We start from the raw sequence: 17,855 nt of genomic DNA, 5'->3' as shown, positions 1-17,855 counted from the left end.
AAATTAAATAATGTGAAGAATATGGTTCATATGATAGCCATAATGATAATTAAAAGGAATGAAAATGACACCTGTGAGAAAAGGTAGATGAAATTGGAATTGGCAAGTCTAGAGGAGAGAAGGCTAGGGAGGATGCTGTCGTAGTGCAGGGGACAACACTGCACACGGAATAGTGACTGGCTGGGCCCCACTGGTACTGACAGCAGGGGGGAAAAAAGATCTAACCTTTCTGAAGAGTTAATCTTAAAAGGGAGTTGAACTGATGCTAAAAAAAGCTGCTAAACATAGGATCTTATTACCAAAATAGAGTAGGAATTGCCATTCATCAAAGGACATTTTACTAAAGGCATTTTAAAAAAAACTGAAACATATATTTGCATCTTATTGTGGAGATGCAGGTTGTGGTACTATCTGGTGGCTGGGGCCACAGGGCGGTACTTTGCAGGGGGTAGGTGTTGCCTGGACACTTGATAAAGGTGAGGACCTGATGTCATTAATTAAGCAAAGAAAATTCCGAGGTCACTGAGGCTCTCTCTCCCCGCCCCCACCGGGTGGAGCCGTCACCTTGCTCCCCAGCTGTGCAGTCACGTTCATGTGCATCTTGGGCAGCATGAATTGCACTGAGCTACCCTTACCTGTGGGACCCTCCTGGCTGATGCAGAATGCAAGACATGTGTCCAAGACAGTGTGCGTAGTAACAAATGGATTTTAAATCACACATGTTTACAATTATAGATCAGTCCTGCAGAATCCTTAATTATAAAAGAGGTACATCTATGGAGAAAATGCAATTTTGTTCCAGACTTTTGCAAAGTGGTGCTTTGGTCACCATTTCACAGGAATGGATAAGATAGGTCGTATGTCTGTGAATCAACAGTATCAGAAGCTGTATCTATTCTGTATACATTAGTTAGTATCTGCAAATCTCCAACTCCCAATTTATCCCTTCCGACCCCCTTTTCCTCCTGGTAGATAAACAAGTTCATACTGTATAGCACAGGGAACTAAAGTCAATATCTTGTAGTAACCCATGGTGAAAAAGAATATGAAAATGAATGTATGTATGTTCATGTATGACTGAAGCATTGTGCTATATACCAGAAACTGACACACTGTAAACTGACTATACTTCAATAAAAATATATATGTATGTAAAAAAGAGAAGATATATCAATAAATAGATTTCATAGATCCCTCTGACCCCGCTTGAAAACAAGTTAGCAGAATGGTGGCTGATTCCCTCTACAAACCCTGCATATATCAAACAGCTTCCTTCCTGAGAGTTCACTCACTGGGAACATCTAGGAAAGAGGAAATCATTTTCCAGGCAAGGCACTAATTGCTGAATTTAGCTTTCATTAGCACAGAATGCAACTGCCAAGTTTCAGAGCTCTTACCATCTATCTCTATAACTTCCAGAAAGACTTCCTTGACATCACCATCTCTATGGCGTAGAATCATTTTCCTGGGAGCTCTTTAAGTTTCTTCATGGTAACGCATTTGAACTCACTGGCAAATAGCCCAGCTATCTCGTTGCTGGGAACGAGCAACAAGAACGAGCAACTCACTTTTCCTAAGTGAGTACTAAAATCGGTTGAATTAGTGTTCCTCAAATTCTACTGTGGATTTCCAACACCTGGGGATGTTGTTAAAAATGCAGACTTTGATTCAATAGGCCAGAGATGGAGCCTAAGAGTCTGTGTTTCTAGCAAGATCCTGGTTACTGTCTGTTGCTGACTCACGGAACATGCTCTTCAGTGGCCAGTGTTAGATTATCTGGAAAGGCCAATCCAGCTTAGCATTCAGTTACTGAGCACTTGTTCTTAGCCAAACACTGTGTTGGATGTGGTCTTCCATATTTGCATCACTAAAGACTGCAGTGTTATTGAGAGCGTTTTGTTCAATTCATGTGATGACATTAACCATGTTTCCAAACTTCTCCATGTGCCAAAAAAAAAAAAATCTCCCCAGGCATCTGTTTAAAGTTATTCAGTAGAATTAAGGTGGAGCCTGAACATTAGTGTTTACCAGGTAATTCTATTACTGGACTGAAAACACTTCTTAGCATGACCAAAGGTTATAGGCATCGGAGTTGACTAGACCTTAATGTGAATCTTCATTTTCTTATCTAAAAAACTGTGGCAAGACTACTCTTTAAGGATTGGTTTGAGGACTAAGTGAAATAATGCATATAAAATCTAAGCACAGTGCCTGATATACAGTAGGTGTTCCAGTTACTACAGCTGCGTAACAAGTCATCCCAAACTTAGTGGCATAAAACAACCATCATTATACAAGGCTATGGATTCTGTGGGTCAGGAATTTATAATGGGCACCACAGCCTCAGGATAGTCAGACTTTTGACGTGGTACCTCAGGGCTCCAAGCACAAGTTTAATAGTGAGCCAGGCAGAAGCTGCTTCTCCTTTCTGAGCTAGCCTCAAAGGTTACACAGCATCACCTTCACCACATTCTGCTGGTTACAACAAGCCTTCCCACTGTCAAGGATAGGAGAATCAGACTCCATCTGTCAGTGAGAGTAGCAAATCTCATCGTAGAAGAGCATGCAGGGTAGTCATCTTTGGAAAATAAAGTCGGCCAGGGTAGGCCAACAATAATTCTCTCTCTCCTTCTCGTGGGCTAGACACCTATCAAATAGTTATGCTATTGTGACATCTGCAGCTCTACCCTTGCATAGAAAAAAATTCAGTCTAGGGTCCCACAGAGGTCACTGATGAATCTTCTACTAACTGTATCTACCTCTTAGCCTAAGAACATCTCTGGCAGCTCCAAGTTCGCCAGCACAACTAAGTATATTCAGAGAGTCCCTTACCCCAAAGTGTGGAGAGAGACGGTCTCCCTCAGCCATGGGACTTTTCAGGTCATGGCAGAGCATTTCCAAAACAAAAGGCTACCCTTCCTCACGAGCTGAAGACAGCCTCATATCTCTGGGTGAGGGACTGCACCCAAACTCCTTTATGGCAAGGGTCCTGTTTCTGATCAGCCTCCTATTTCCAGATTGGGATTACGTTGCAGTGTGTGTTCAGCTGGTACCCCATAATGTTGCATGAATTCAATTCCATTCCTTGTGTTCTCTCACAACTTCCTTTCCTCTCCAGATTCTTTGCTGAATCTAGTCCATCATCACTAATCCTTTCCTCCCTATTTCTCCCCGTTGGACATTTAACAGCCTATTCTAGTTATCCAGAACAATAGAAAACACAACTCTAAAAGCACAACTTCCCACTTTCCTTCCTCAGGTCAAGTAAATTACTTTTCAAGTACATAATTAAAAATGAAAGCACCAAGAGACTTTTTCAAGCCAATCTCAGAATTCCTGCTCCAGTAAACTACTTGCCTTCTTCATGCACCTCAACTGGGAATCTATGGCATTTTGATGGTCATTTTGTCTTGGACCACTCTTATTAACGGAACTGGTCAATATTCATCATTCTAGAGTCATACTATGTGTCAGGGGCCAGATCTGAGTACCAGGAATAAGGAACGAAACCGAAACAATGAAGTCTCCATTTCGGAGTTGCAGACAGGATTGAGACAGGGGAAGTAAAGACCTGAGCGGGAATCAAACGTAAGTCGTAAACAAGCTTTCAAGACCCAGCCAATGATAAAAGCCTATAGATTAGGAGAGAATCCAAAATGAGTAAAACAGAGTCCTCTTTTCTAGGAAAATTAAATAAAATATGCATGAGGAAGGCAAGTACAAGATAATTATAACACAAGGCAGAGGGTGACATAGCACAAGAAAGACACAAATAGATTCACAGGAAATGTGTGTTAGGTTTTAACAGAAGACATGTCATTTTCATCCAACAGGAACATCTCTCAGGAGAAAAGCTCTCTGGAAAGACATACAGAGTCTGTGATGGTCCAGTCCCTAGTTAGAACTCCTCCCCCAGCACCCCCCACCCCCGTCCCCATTCACATATGTCCCATCCTCTTCTCTATGTAATTCTTAAATCCCACTGGTCCTTGACGACTCCCTTCAGGTATCTCTTCCCCAGGAGAAGGCATCAGTTCCTGGTTCCCTGTGCTCCCCTCTACCCACCCTATGTATCTCTCCCATGGCACATGTGACAGTGCACTTGTATTTACCTGCATTTACCTCTCTTCCTCATGGGCCAGTGAGGTCCTTGAGGGTAGAAACTACCCTTTTCCTCCTTATCCCTGTATACGGAGGACAATGCTTGACACCTTGTGACCAAATGGATGTTTAATATAGAAATGAGCCTCCGACTTCAGGTCAGAAGTCTGAGCAAACTGAGAAACACTTTAAGAAAAAAGACTGAGATGTTACTGTTTTTCAGTCTGTATAGGTGTATACATATATGAGATATATATGAGTGTAAGTGTGTATAGACTAAACAAGGAGTCTACAGACTTTAGCCTGTAGACCAAATCTGACCCACCACCTGTTTTTGGATGTAAAGTTTCACTGGGACACAGCTACATCCATTCATTTCTGTATTCTACCAGGCTGCTTTCATACTCACTGCACAGCTGAGTAGACATGACAGAAACCATATGACCTGCAAAACCAAGAATACATACTATCCCACCCTCTATAGAAAAAGTTTGCCAATCCATGACATTTGAAATGATAAAGTTTAAGGTCTCAAAATGGCCTATTATATCCTGGAGACAATTTTTATTGGTTCAAAAAAATTTTTTTTTCCTATGAATATCCCTCCATGCACTTTCCAGCTACTCTGTATCACCCTGCTCCTACCAGGACCCTCTTTCACACCTGTCACCCGTATTGTTCAGTCTCTTACAATAGTCACTGTACAAGGGATGTAGAATCTGCCCTCTAGGAACTTAGAATTAAGACCAAAAATGTAACCAGCAGTAGCATTAGCAAACCTCTGCCTCTCGCAAAGCACACAGACTACCACGGAGGGAGTGTATATGATAGACAAGCAGTTTCTGTCAAATACGGATAAAAACATTAATGAAAGTCAGATATATTTGGACGATTCAGAGTTGTGACCCATCATTTTTTCAGTCTGCTTCCAGAAAGTGTGAACAAACTTGACTGTCTTGAGGACTTGGGGGATAGTGGCATTCAGGAATTCATCCCCTCTCCCCAGGCCATGGGGCTGTGGAGCAAACCAGTAAATTACACTCAGCAAATCAGGTATCAGGTCTGAGGTCTTCCACGGTCCTGGCTCCTCCGGCGCCCTGCCCCTCTCCCAAGCTGACAGCCTTTCACATCGTCTTCTCCCCTCCTCCCAGCAGGTTTTCATTTGTCCTAGCACTTGTGAGTACGCAGGTGTGGCTTGCCCCATATGCTTACTGTCCTTCATTTGCCACACACAGAGTAGGGCATCTATGTCCACATCTGTTCCATTGGACAGGATTTTATCATTTAGCTAATGAGTAGGCTATGAAACTGGGAAAGAAGCTGCAATTAGGTCCAAGCTTCCCCCAGTGGAAGGCAGTGGTGGAGATACAGGTTTCATAGTGATACACAGAGTCCAAAGAAACTCAGCTCCTTCATTTCCAGAGGAGGTTTTATCTTTCCTATCTTTTCCTAGTATAAAAATAGAACCTTCCAAGATAAGGAGTTTACAGTTGTCACGGTCAATTTACCCCGAAAGAAAGTAGCTCTGTTTTATCTGCTCTGATTCTTCCTCCAGAGAGTGAATTCAGATGCCGTCGCCCAAAATTACTTCTGGCTAGCTTCCTATTGTGAAACCATTTTTAAGTAGATTTTTGAGTTAAAGGATGCTGGTGGTCTTGATAAATAGCAAAGTAGAATTGTAAAGGACTTCTATTCCTAAGCTGGACTGCCTGGGTTCAAATTTCAGCTCTACCGACTTCTAGTAAGATAATCTCTTCCCATCTCTCTATACCTCAGTTTCTTCAACTATAAACTGATGATGATAGGGTTTACTGCATGAGGATGTCAGAAGGATGATGTGAGTAACATACCTAATCTAACTTCCTTAGAATAGTGCCAGGCATAAAATGTGTTCCAATAAGATTGCTTCTCACTCTAGATCCATCTCTGCTTTTCTTAAGAGTATCCTTGTGCTTACATACTGTTCAGCACAGAAGTGACCCTATCCTGTAAATGGCAGAAAAGTGGATTTGAGCCAAATGTTGCTTTATGCTCCTGATTCCAAGCACACTCTTTTCCGATGTGGAGAAAAGCTAAGATTTCTACAGCATTAACTTTATCCTTTTTCACTAGCAATGAAGCAATTCACTTACGGCTCATATCTTGGTTGTAATTTCAAGGAAAACTGATTTCACATACACATGTAATAAATTATATATATGCATAACTTTTCCAACAGAATTGAGTAAGTTATTTATCGATGTTACTGTGGAACAACAGAAATAATTCCACAAGCCACGTGGAAAAAATATGTCTCATCAGAGTTCTCTCATTGCTTTAATCATGTGAAATCAACTGCATTCTTTTGATAACGCAGCATATCTAAATTACTATTTAAAAAGAGTGTGACTGGTTGCCATGGGGGAAAGCTGTTCCAAAGTGTGATGGACGTCACTGGAAAGGAATGGCCCAGTGTTCCTGTCTCCTAGGAGCCCATTTTTCTAGATTGTACTTGGTACTCCATTTCACTTATTCTGTGCACTTTCATAAGGAAAAGTAGCTTTTTTGAAAAATCACACTAACATATATATATATAGTATATATATATATATAATAGATAAACAACAAGTTCATACTGTATAGCATAGGGAACTATATTCAGTATCTTGCAATAACTTACGGTGAAAAAGCATATGAAAACGAATATATGTATGTTCATGTATGACTGAATCACTCTGCAGTATGCCAGAAATTAACACAACATTGTAAACTGACTTACTTCAATTAATTAATTAATTAATATCCCTGCTTTGAGAATGAAAAAAAAAATCACACTATATCTTACCCCTTAATAACTTTAGAAACTTCCATCTAATGTCTGGCAAATTGGACAGAAAGGACAGAACATTGAATTTTTCTTGAGCCTTCAAATACATATATGAAGAAATGCTCTCCAAAAATAACTTTCAAAATAATAAAGTAACAAGTATTGGTCAGACCAACTTTCTTCCAACAGTTTTAGACTCCTGGATCTTAAAAATGGGCCACTTTACATGGTGGCCTATACTCTTTGCTTTTACTTTTTCATCATTTATTCTCTAAACCTTAGTATTCTGTCTTCCACTGGAACTACTATACAGAAAAAAAAAATCCTTTGATGGTCACTTACAGCCTACAAATTGTCAAATACCAAATACTCATCATAAAATGGTCTTTCCTTTGTCCTCATCTTCACTGAATTTGCTAAGACAATTTCATAGGGTCAGTCATCCCTAGATCCTCATGAACTTAGGTCTAAGATAACACTTTTCCTAATGTTCCTTCTCTGTCTCCTAGCCTGGCTGTGCTTCCTACATATTCCTTCAAATCTAGGCATTCTCAAATTTCTCTCCTTGGCTGTCATTCTATATAGTGTCATCTCTCTCAAGGAGCTCATTTAATGCCATGGTTTCAATTATTACCTCTACAAGCTTGACTCCATTCCCATCCTCTCCAGACTTACAGCCGACATTTCCAACCACCTATTGTCTACTTCTGATTCAATACTGGCTGCCCAAATTGCAAAACTAAACTCATGATGTCACCTTTCCTTCCTCAAACAAGCTCTTCCTCCTCACTTTCCACTTTCTGTTTATAATTCCATCTTTCTTTTAGTCACCTGGGTTTGAATTCAAGGAATCACCTTTGATTTATCTCTCTACTCACTACACTAAACTCAGTTCCCAAATTCTTTTGATCCTTCCCAAGAAATAACTCTCCATTATACCTGCTCATTCCAGTTTCTAGGACCATCACCAACACTAACAATCCCCCTAGAACTGATTTCTAACAAGCTCCCCACTCCCGTGTCCCTCCACACAGATCTATCTAGTATATTTGCATATGCATTTGTAGCAACATCCTTCCTTATATACATGGCTTCCATATTGTTATTCCAATACAAGAAAGTCTTGCCAGTCTTACCAAACACCATGCAAGCTTTTGGTAGACTTTTTTTTCAAGACTTCACAACCTGGACCCAGTATTTCCACATTTTTATCCCCAATCTAAATACTAAAATTTAAGATGTGTATTATATTCTGTATGGGCAGTCTTTCAGGTGTTTAAATTATATAGACTGGGGCTCTTTCATATATAAAATACATTAGGAGGCACAAGGATGCAATTGATAAGGTCCCTGACCATAAGGAGCCTACAAGTTAGCAGAGAAGGAATAAGATGAGTAAATAAGTTTTGGAACAATGTGTACTAGGTGCATGAAGAACAGAAAAATCAAAGTTCTATCATTTAGGACTCAAGTATACTTAGGTGTGAGGCAGATCCAAGCTAGAGGAGAAAAAAAATCTAAGGCATATTAGAAAGAGGGCTGAGGAAATGAACCTGGCTATGGAGGCAGTGGCTAATATGCAAAGAATATGACAAGTTCAGGTGTGACTCAAGCAGAAGATTTTAATTCAGAGACTACAACAGGTATGGCATATTAGTGATGATATTAAGAACATGAACAGTAATAATAGCTAATACTTCTGGGCATTTATTATGTGACAGGCAGTGTCCCAAGATTAACTAATTTCATCCTCACAACAGTCCTATGAGGTTAAGTATTACTACTATGCCAATTCCCACATGAGGAAAATAAGGCTGAAAAAGAGTCAATAACTTTTCAGTGGTCACACAGGTAGCAGGAGTCAATGGTAGCTGGCGACTAGGAGTTAAGTCCTCTTGAAGAAATGTGGAAGACCATCCCGGGTGATCATTCCTTTCACAGAAGACAGAAATAGCCCAAGTAACACCTAGCACCATACTCTGCAAAAGCAGGGGGCTACTGTGATCTAGCTACGTTCTATAGACTCGAACAACAGCTTTGGGATCCAAACTCAGAAGGAAACTGAAATGCTAGGCAGCAAAACTGAGGCAGAAGAGTATACAAGCACAGATTCCATGGGGGTAAGGCTGAGACTTAGAAGCTGACTCCCTAAAACACAGGATTCCCAGTGTATGGGGAAAAGACTGAACTTCAATCCAGACAGTGGTAGACGTGAGGCTCTCGTCATTCTTCCTTCCCGGAAGTCCCAGGCAGAACTGAGCCTACAGATGGGAAGTAGCTGTAACTCCAGAAGGGACTGGCCAAATTTTAGAAATGTACACACAATGGATGATCAAAGTGCCTCAAGGATAAGATAACAGTTGAGTTGGGTATTCAAGAAATAGAAGGACTTATAAAGACTGGGGAAGAAAAAGGGATTTCCAATGAAGCAAGGATGCTGCAGGGAAATAGGGACCAATCCAGGTGTGCTGAGGCAAAGTGCTTATTTAGGAAAGTAGCCAAATAGAGTAGAAAAAATGATACCAGGTTGGAGCTTCCCCACAGCATCTGGTATGCTCGATGGCGCCATATATGGTTTTGAAATAGCGAAGAGTCCTTTTCTACTGCCTCTAACTACTAATTTCCCAAGAATGAGAAAAGAATAGGTTAAAAATCAGTTCCGTATGAATTATACAGCATGCATGCTTCCAAGGCCTTTGATCCTTATTGCTCACTGATTTGAGCCATTTCTTTATTCAATGAGGTCCTTTTCTGGTAGGTGTTCCAGACAGGTAGGAGGCAACACTAAATCCATCAGTTCTGCTGCTTGTTAACAAACCTGCCATTTGGAACTCTGGGTGAGAATAAAATTTGGAGATTACTTCTGAGTTCAGTTTCTCTCTCCTACTTCTGCCCCTCAATAACATGGAATTTGTCCTAAGCCATAAATCTTCTCACAGACATGTTAGGGTTAAATGGCTCCCATATTTACTTGGAAAGAAAAAAAGCCTCATATTCCCATAAATGTCACAGAGGAAATGTGTCTGCGAGCAGCTTCATTCCAGAACAGCGCCCTCTAACAACGCAAGTGTCCTTCACAGACAGGTGAACACTGACATGTATTTCTATTCCTGTCAAGTTTGGGATACCTGGTAAAATTCTTCTCGCCCTACACTTTTCCTTTTTTACTACTTCTTTTTCTCACTGATCATTTTTATTTGTATTGGTATATTTTCCACTTCTCCTGCCCCCTCCACCTTCCTCGCCTCAGGTTCCCCTATCCACACACACACACCGGCTCAAATGCAGGCACATGCTTTCTTTTATACACACACTCCAGTTTATTTTCTTCCTCCATACTTAGTAGAGAATAATATCTGACTATTGTAGGAGCTTTTCTCAAATATGCGACGTGTGAAAGTTTATCATTATTACTATCAGTAATGGTCTCACACATTTTGTTAATACAATTGGATGGAAGGGTATAAAGAAAGCAGAGAGGACACTGTTTATTTGCATACAGAAGTGGATCACAGTTTCACTGTGGCAGTTAACCTGCATCTACAAAAACCACAGAGACTTGAAGAGAACGTGTTTTGCAATAACTCGACTAGGAAAGAGTGACCAGATGTGGTTGATGACGGCATGATCTCCCCGCTGTCACCCTGCCTCTCCGTCAGCCTGCAGTCCTGACTTAAGAGCAAGTCCATCTGGCTGTAAATCACTGCACTCCTCAAGACAAATATACTCTCTACACAAAACATTAGTTCTTATAAAATCACATTTAATTAGGAATTTTATAAGTCAGACAAAATAATATCCCACTGGTTGGCATTAGACTTTGAGATGCTTTATCTGCCCTCCAACTGACAGTGACTTCTGAGTCTTCAATATTAAGTGTGTCAGCTCCCTTATGTCTGTTGTTAAGCATTTGCTAATATGCATGCGAACAGTTACTAATGCTGGAATTCTCTTGACCTGTAGCAAATCTTTCAAATATATTATTGGGTTTTTTATTTTTCAGTGCCTAACTTGCAAGCACTCACTCGGTCTCAACACTCTGCAAAGTAGGTGTGACTAATTAAAACTCACAGATAATAAAACCAAGTCATGGAGCAACTAATTCAGTAAATTACTAGTTCAGACAACTAGTAAGCAATGGGATGTAAGATTCAAATAGAGCTGCCTGTCAATCTGCTTTAATCCACCACACTACCTTTCACAAATAAAAAGAAACCTTTTTTAATGGCACTAAGCAATTACCATTTTACTGTAAAGATTCCAAAGTGCACATTATTATTTTATATAAGTAATAGTTGTAATGCCCTGTAGGGCATGTTCTAATTTCTTAAAAACACTCTCCTAAACCATATGTCCATTCTCAAAGCATCGCAGGGAGAGAAGCAGCAGGTATAATCACATTTTACAGACAAGGAAACTGAGTTTAAGGGAAATACAAGTTTGCTTGAGGCTATGTGGTCATTAAGTAGTGGAAACACAACTAACCCTCAGGCCTTCCCAGCTTACTTTTCCCACTGTGTTTAAAGCAGCTGTGAGCTGAATTAAGTCTCAAATTCTCTCTAAACTGAGCTAACTGACATGCTATGTCATGATATAATATGATACAATATAGGATATGATATAGGATGCATAGAATATGCATATGAAACATGATGTGATATATGATATGATATAGGATGATATAGGATGCAGAAGAACACAGAGAAAAGCTGATGGGTACATTGATGCTTCCAGATGTGTGAAGGCGCCTACCTGGGCTGACAGGTAAGCGAAAGAGGAAGAGATTCAAAGTGATCTCCAGGGGCCATGTGCTGGTTCATTCTTCCTGCAAGCAGGTGGTGAACCTTAACTCACTAAAAGAGGGGGAGAAGGCAAGCAGTTTTTCTAAGTCAATCTGATTGGCATACTTACCAAAGTTTGTGAAACATTTCTTTATTAGTTTGATGTAAAAAACAAAGCCCAAAAGGGATCATGGCCCAACACAAAAGAGTTATATTTTGTTTCAGTAAATTCCACTCAAGTATTTTTGATGGACAGGTAGCTGTCCCCCAGGCATGGTCCAAAGAGACACAAGTACTTTTCATGCATGGCTCTGTCAGCTTCTGCATGTGGCTTCCGAGATCCCCCTGACTGTCTTCAGTTCCGCCAGGAAGGGAAAAGAGCCCTGATGGGCATCCCACTCATCCTCCACTGGCTGAGTCAGTCACAGGAGGGTGGGATATATTCTCTCACAGTGCACTCAAGAAGAGGAGGAACTAGCTTTGGTGAACACCTAGCAGACCTTGTGAACTCTACTATAGCACATTGCTTTCTTTCGCAAGCCAAAATTTGCGTATGTGTTTCTTTAAAATTGAACCCATAGCTAATGAAATCTTCCTAACAGGCTCATCAGAAAAAAAGCATGCTTATTTTGACTACTGTGACAGAAGTTCAAAACACTACTGCTAGGGGCCCACAAAGAAAAGAAACCATCCAATTCCACTTCAGAAACGATAGTTGCTATGGTCCCTTTATACAAAGCCCTATTCACCTGCTAGGTAAGATTTTAGTTCAGCATGAAAACAGAAATGTGCATAGCCCTGGGCTCAAGAGGATGGACTTAGGAAATGGAACGTTCTAGATCAGAAGCCTGGCTGTTCTTTTTATTGGTGGCAGCTGATGTTTAAGAAGTGCTAAGGACCAAACCAGTACTTAGCACGTTGCATGTATCATCACCGTTAACTTTCACAACAACACTTTGAGAGGGGATTTAGTGAATGGTGAAACACAAGCTTGCTTCACTTGTCCAAGGACACAACTGAATACAGAACTCTGGGCTCAAACCAAAAGCCTGAGATTCCAATCCTGTGCTCCTCCTGCACTTAGTGAACCTCTCTGAACACTGGCTACCTCACTTGTATAACAAGACTAACAACACCTGCTTCACAGATTTCTTGCAGTCAATGAGCAAGTATGTGACACAACGCCAGGCACACAACACCACCATCCTGAAAGGTCTGACTTGATACAGTTATTATTAAGCACAGTAAGTAAATGCTTTCTCAATATGAGCTTCAATCTACCATTCTTTACTTTGTTCGCCTTCAAAAAGTATAAGAAGAATCGAATAAATACTCTTTATAACACATCCATTAGGGACACAGAGATCTCCAGAAATTTACCAAGGGGCAGCTTTGCTAGTAGTTAATAAGGGTTCACACAGCCCCTGCAGGGGCAGGACATGATACAAAATAAACACAATCTTTAAAATTAACAGCTATGGAAGAAAAGAGGATGAAATATACTGGTAAATCCATGAGGAAATATTCAGCATTGGCCAATCCATCAATCTATAAGCTGGCAGATGAGGATAAAGACTCATTATGATTTCAGCATGCCCCACTTAGTTCTCTATGAAATCTACGGTGCACATTTCCCCCACCATTTAGATGCTCCTTTGTCAGATCTGACACAAGAACATTTCCCAGGTGTAGAAGTGCCGCTCTGCTGGGAAAATTCTGTCGGCAGCTGTTGTGGCAGAGTGGTTAGCATCCCTGGTTGAATGGCAAGGAGCTAAGGGCAGGAAGGAGCCATATATTTCTTTCTTTATGATGCTCAGCAGCCATTCTTGGGGATGAACTGAGAATAGAGGGTCGGGGACTAGTGATGGAATGATTTCACACTGACTCAATTTTTACAGTCATTCCCCCCCCCCCCTCCACTGACTCCTCTGCTCCCAGAAAGAACAGAAAATGAAACTATGCTGGAAGATGCCAAATCCACACATTTTTGGCTCAGCAAGTAAAATGCATGGATTTTTTTTTAGCAAAGTCAACGAGAAGAGAGTTCCACGTTCATGGCCCTGTGAGGAAACCAGTCTGACTGGGGCAGAGGTCACTCTTGAGAATGTGAGATCCAAAGCTGAATTCACTGTATCATGTTATGACAGAACTTGAAAGTCAAATACAAAGCCAGACATTGCTCTTCAAGAGATTATCACACTTAACTTTATTTCATCTTTACGACTCTCCCGTGAAGAGACAATCTTTTCCTCATTTTGTGTATGAGGACACTGACACTCAGAGAGGTTAAATGACTTGCCCAAGATCACATACTTCATAAGCGTCAAAGCATAACTCATTTTCATTCTGAATCTAGTCGCTTCTTGATGCACTGGGGTGCACTGGAAGGTTTCTGAACTCGCCAATCCAAATGCCTTATAATTGCATGATCCATGACACTACAAGTAGCCTAGAACATCATGCACATCCTCAGAGTTACAGAACGTTCCTAGCATTTAAGTCCTATTATTTCCTGAGCCTACATTTATCAGATGGTGGAGCTGTAGGTGAACAGCAGGGGAGGTACATCTGGGCCTTTTCATTCTGAGATGCCCTTTGGGCGTCTTCACCTCCTGCTTATTCTAATGTTGCTCTTCCCACTCATACACCTTGTAAATGGAACTCCCAGGATCCTCTTGTCTCCCTGGTCCTCTCACATCTCCCCGGAACACTTCACATAAGAAATCATTTAACTGCCATCAATTCAAAGTTCTACCAACAGACCAAACGTAAAGGCAATATAAGATTAGCCGGCTCTGTGAAAAACTGACTGCCGGCAGTGAGAACCATCAATGAACTGAAAGCGAAGACTAGAAAGACTTTGGTGAATCATCACTTCGTAGTGGAATGAGACCCACGCTACCCATAAATGTCTGCCATAAGTAAGGACCATAATGAAAGGGCTGGAAAATGGCTAAGCCTACAGAGCAGCAGCCTGTAGTTCTGGACGCACCGGGATTAGGTACTTCTCTTGAAGTGTGGGCTGCTGCCTGTGCCCAACCCCAGGCATGGAGGGATCCGCACCCCCAGGCTTAGGAGCGCGTTTGGCCACAGGCATCACTTAAGCCTGAGGAAACAGCTTCAGCCAGAAACTAAACACAGCCGTCTTGGGAAAGGTAAAAGAAAAAATCATCAACCATGTATAATTCTGTCTTCCAGGAGGCAAAAAAAGAACAAGAAAAAGAATTCCTAAATTGACTGATTTTTACAGTTAACCCTTGATCAATGCAGGGGTTAATCCATGTATAATTTATAGTCTCTGTATACACTGTAAGCAAATTCAGCGAGCCAAGACCATGCAGCACTGTAGTTATTTACTCCTGAAAAATATCTTCATATAAGTGGACTCAGAGTTCAAACCTGCATTTTTCAAGGGAGATAGATATAGATATAGATATAGATATAGATATAGATATTTCTAGATACCAACTTGCCACATTTAGACGGAATTATAAAGTAGAAGGCTCTTAACTTTACCTGAAGGGAAAGAACGAAACCAGCGCTTCTCAAAGAGCAGTCCCAGACCAGGACGTCCACGTCAGCTGGAAACTTGTTGAAAACTCAAATTCAGAGCCCAAGCCAGACCCCCTTAAATAGAAACTCTGTGGGCGGAGCCTGGCAATTAGTGTTTTAACAAGCCCTCCAAGTGATTCTGATCATGGTCAATTGGGTAACTATTAAACTAAGACAAACTAAATATACCTGTTGAACCTTAACCCAAAGTCAGAGCCAAAAGTACACACAGAATACAGGAAAAGGAGATTTATTACCTACGGAACAACAGTATATGATTAAACCCTTTCTACCAGTTTTGTGTTCTTTGGGAACTTACATATCTTCATTTCTTTCTTCACTTTCTTCATCTCTAAAATGGGAATAATAATACCATCTAGTTCACCAAGAAATTGTGCAGATTAAACAAAATAACATTTGTATTAATAAAATGTGCCTGACACAATTGTGAGCATTCAAAAATATTTGCTATTATTATTTAAGTTCAAATTAACACCAAAAACAAAACATACAAACCTCAAAAAAATGTCCACAGGAATAATCAAATTTAAGCAAACCAAACGTAAATGAGAAAATTTACAAGCCAGGAGGAATAAAGCAACCAAATGTAAATTAGGAAGACCAGAAAACCAAAAATAAATGAAAAACTGTACCAGCTGGGGAGAAAAAAGAAAATTTCCTAATTGTGACATGAGTAACAACAGGAGAAGCAATTAATGAGACCTGATAACCATTCCATTAGTCTAGCTTCCATTTTGAGGAGGGAAAAGTAAATACAACCTGTCCTTAGAGTAACTCATTCTGGGGGTAACTCAGGCTTTCTTAACCTGGAAAATCAAGAGTGGGGAGCAGAAGATGAGATAAAATATTTCAGAGTAATACTGTGTTGGTTCAAAAATGGCCACCAAGTCCATTTAAAAACCAAGAATTTTTTTTTTTCGACTTCTATACTAGATTACTTTTTTAAAAAATTGAAGTACAGTCAATTACAATGTGTCAATTTCTGGTGTACAGCACAATGTCCCAGTCATGCATATACATACATATATCCGTTTTCCTATTTTTTTTCATTAAAGGTTATTACAAGATATTGAACATAGTTCCTTATGCTATACAAAAGAAACTTTTAAAATCTATTTTTATATATAGTGAAAAAGCAAGAATTTTTGACAAAAGAAAATTTCCCAAACAGCAAGCTTTGTTGCCAGTGAAAAACATAAAATAAGACCTAAGTAGAATATTTTTTAAAATCTCTGCCTATCCAAAATCAAGTTTTAGAGGAAAGTTTCTAAATCAAAACCCAACTGAATTTTTTTAAGTCCATAAGGAAATTTCAAGAAATAACTCAAGATTCAAATGTCAAATTATTGCAGAAGCAGGCTAGTGTTGATATCAATGAAGCAAAACACTCTTGAAAATTCTTGGGTTATTAAAAAAAAAAATCAATCTTATAACTGGCTGAAGAGTTGGAAAAGCAGAGAGAAGTCCTTTACAAGGACTTCCAACTCATTGACTTCATTCATCCAGAACCTGCCCTGATTGATCTGTCATCTTCCTCCCAGGGCGATGGAAATGATTTTCACTTCATCCCATTTGTCCCTGCGGTGCTCTATTCTTTGGCACATTGTGAGCATGTCAGCTGGAGATGTAGAGATCAGCCTGTCCAGCTCATGTCTAATTCAACCTTTGCAGGCAGATGAAGGCAGAAACATATGTATATGTGTGGCTTGACCTTGGCAGTCACGCAAAGAGAAAACAGGCATCTCTATCACACCATTTTCCCCCTCCTGCTGTGTTTTCCAGACCTTTTTCACCCAGACCTTGTGAAAGCATGGAAACATTTCATGCACTTGAAAAAACAGAGATTGTGTTATGGGGCAGAGATAAATGTATTACAGAGTTACTCTGAAGAATAGGTAGTACAGGAAGCCAGTTAATATTTCTAGCCAACTATGTTGAGTAATTTACAAAGAAAGATATTTCCAAAGATGAGCCAGTGGGAGGGACAGCAGACTTGAGTTCCAATTTCAGCTCCGCTCATTTGCTTTGCTACCTAAGACTAGTTAATTCCCACTTCTGGGTCTATTTGTGCACCTTTGAGTTCAGAAGTGTAAACTATATCAGTGGTTTCCAAATCAGGATACTCATCAGAAGACTTTTAACTGTATTTCTGGGCACCACCCCAGAGCCTTTTCATTAGAATCACAAAAAATAAAGCACAGGACATCTATTTTCCAAAATTCAGCTCTGGAATTACTGAATTAGATGATCATTAAGAACCATTTTTGTTGTATTGTGTACCTGGCACTGATTTGTCCTCCAAATAAAGAACAGAGGAGACAGGACTTTTACCCCCCAAACCTTTAAATATAAATGGGAAGCAGTACTCTTAAGTTGTTCTGGTTCTATTGCTGAGGAGTAAACCACCCAAAACTTAATGGCTTAAGATGATGACATTAATTTTCCTCATGACTCTGCAATTTTGCTAAAGCTTGGTGGAGGCAACTCCCCTCTCTTCCACTCATAAGATCCGGGGCAGCTCAAGACTAGGGGCTGATATAATCTTGTCCACAAATGTCTGGTAGAGGAGCCTGGCTGTCTGCTGGGACCCCAGT

The 17,855-nt window shown here is 40.3% G+C and overlaps 1 protein-coding gene across 2 annotated transcripts in view; it reads left to right on the top strand.

Moving 5' to 3' along the window:
* Positions 1 to 17,855, top strand: part of GRM3 (glutamate metabotropic receptor 3) — a 207,442-nt gene that overhangs the window by 78,844 nt on the left and 110,743 nt on the right. The gene's annotated exons all lie outside the window — the stretch shown is intronic.

Source organism: Camelus dromedarius, chromosome 7, assembly GCF_036321535.1.
Source record: "Camelus dromedarius isolate mCamDro1 chromosome 7, mCamDro1.pat, whole genome shotgun sequence".
In the NCBI taxonomy this organism is placed as follows: Eukaryota; Metazoa; Chordata; class Mammalia; order Artiodactyla; family Camelidae; genus Camelus; species Camelus dromedarius.
Note: the sequence above shows the minus strand (reverse complement) of the source record. Positions and strands in the feature narration are given on the sequence as shown.